This window comes from Chenopodium album, chromosome 22, assembly GCF_948465745.1.
Source record: "Chenopodium album chromosome 22, dcCheAlbu1.1, whole genome shotgun sequence".
Classification (NCBI taxonomy): Eukaryota; Viridiplantae; Streptophyta; class Magnoliopsida; order Caryophyllales; family Amaranthaceae; genus Chenopodium; species Chenopodium album.
This window is the reverse complement of record NC_137855.1, coordinates 20,843,911-20,846,383: the sequence shown is the minus strand read 5'-3', so window position 1 is coordinate 20,846,383 and position 2,473 is coordinate 20,843,911. Positions and strand designations below refer to the sequence as shown.

Genomic DNA, 2,473 nt, shown 5'->3' with positions numbered 1-2,473 from the left:
AAAAGGTTCGGCCTTAACAGCATCCGTTTGCATCAGCTTTCTTGTTCTGTACTGGGCCGAGCCTCTCAAGGGCTGAAGTTTTTCAAACTCAAACTTATCCTTTATCTCCATCAAAATGGAGTAACAATCCCAGTTGAACTCGTACTGGGGCTCGTACGTCTTGACCCTCTTTGACTTGGGCTGCTTGTCATCAGCTACCCAGACTTCTTTTCTTTTGTTTCCTTCTTTCTTTCGGCCGGTCGAGTCTTGCCGAGAAGGTTGCTTCTTCTCAGCCCCCTTGGCCGACACTTCTGATTTAGTGAGCAAACAAAAGTACGCCGCCTCAATATAGGCTTCGGCTTCTCGCAAAACACCTGCGTACGACCGAAGCTTTTTTTCTTACCAAATAAAACTTAAAACCATTAGGTTTCTTCACCTCTGCAGGTTTTGAATCCTGGACCAATTTTACTACCTTCTTACTCTCTTTGGTATCGAGTTCTTCTATGGCAAGAGCTTTTCAATGGCATCCACCTCTTTACTCCAAATATTCGCATCACCTGCAGACTAATCTCTACAAAGTATTTCTTCCAAGGAATCCCTTGCAAGAACCTGTGGTAAGCATTCTTCACAAATATCATCCATTATATCAATTACATCAATCAAACAACAATTTTCCTCTAGCATAGGTCCTTTCAAACCTTTCCTAAATTAAAAGTGATATTATAATCTCCAACACAAAAGGGCTAGTTTACCATTTTTAACATCAATTATGGCTCCTACAGTATGGAGGAAAGGCCTGCCTAATATAATGGGAATTTGTGTATCCTCAGCCATGTCTAAAACAACAAAATCAACAGGGATAAAATAATTTACCAACTCTAATAGGGACATCCTCTAAAATACCTAAGGGGTATTTAACAGAACGATCTACCATTTGCAAAGTAATATTAGTAACTTTTAAATCACCAATATTAAGTTTAGAACATATAGACGATGGCATAACACTAACAGAAGCACCCAAATCACACAATGCTTTATCAATGAAGACATACCAATATAACAAGGGATAGAAAAACTATCGGGATCCTTTCACTTAGGAGGCGGTTTATTTTGCAATAAAGCACTACATTCCTCAGTAAAAGATACAGTTTCTACCTCATTAAAGGCCCTTTTCCTAGTCAGAATATCTTTCATAAATTTAGCATATGCAGGAACCTGTGTAATAAGCTCTGTAAAAGGAACTGTTACTTGCAAATTTTTCACAACCTCCAAAAACTTACCAAACTGCTTATCCAATTTAGTTTTCAAATGACGATTTGGGAATGGTAGTTTGATAACTAGTTGTTGTGCTCCCTACTCTTCTCCTGAGTAGTATCCTTCCCTGAAGTTGTACCCTGCAATGTATTATCAGAAATGTTAATTTTACCCTGGCGCCCTGCAGGAACATAAGGTATAACAGAATCAGGATTAGCAATTTTAATTGAATCATATTCATCTTCTTTGGGCATAAGGGGCCCATCGTAGTGTGAACCACTCCTCAGAGTTAGGATTAGCAATTTTAATTAAATCAGGAAAGGTTTGGATGGTTCCGGAGCCTAGGATTGTAGGTGTTTAAACATGGGTTATTCTTCTTGTAGGATTGGAAGGCATTAACTTGCTCCATAGGACTCCTGCAATCTTGTTCCCAATGTCCTACATTTCCACAATTTTCACAAAAAGCTTCATTAGAATTATTAGAAACGGCAGAAACATTAGCAATGGAATTAGGAATAACAATACTAAGAATATCTAATTTCTGGTAAATAGATATAAGTTGGGCTTGCAAAAAGGATACTGAATCAACGTGGTGTTTGCCTTTGTTTCCAAAGCCTCTAGAATTCCCATATTGGGAATTATGTATTGCCATATCTTCGATAACTTGACCTGCATCATCAACATTAAGATTCATAAATCTACCACTAGCCGCGGAGTCTAGAATCGTTCTAGATGCATTTCCTAATCTGTTGTAAAAAGCTTGAGTTAACTGCCACTTTGCCAAATTATGATGGGGACACTCTCTCTGCAGATCTTTGAATCACTCCCAAGCCTCATATAACGCTTCATCTGGCTTCTGGGCGAAATTCTGAATTGCACTTCTCAATAGAGTTGTTTTCTCTGTAGGGTAATGTTTGTTATAAAAATTCAAAGCAAGATTTTCCCAGTTAGTAATACCAAGTGCAGTTCTATTCAAACCATTAAACCATAATTTAGCTTTTTCACATAATGAAAAGGGAAAAAGAATCTCCCTGATCTGGTCCCACGTAACCCCATTCTGCCTAATACTATTGCAATACTAACAGAAATCTGCATTGTGAAGATTTGGGTCTTCACCCTTAGCTCCGCTGAAATGCTTCCTTTCTATCATAGTTATGAATTGGGCTTGATCTCGAACTGGACTCCCTCGAGATCTGGAGTAGGCGAAAGGTGTGGAAAATCTGTTAGGGACGGTTGCGAG

At 38.7% G+C, this 2,473-nt stretch overlaps 1 non-coding gene across 1 annotated transcript; it reads left to right on the top strand.

Annotated features, from left to right (window-relative positions):
• Positions 1 to 2,015: 2,015 nt before the first annotated feature.
• LOC145606348 (small nucleolar RNA R71) lies at positions 2,016 to 2,122 on the top strand. Its single transcript, XR_014105248.1, has one exon. It is a non-coding gene; the product is annotated as a small nucleolar RNA R71 (small nucleolar RNA).
• The last annotated feature ends 351 nt before the right edge of the window (positions 2,123 to 2,473 follow it).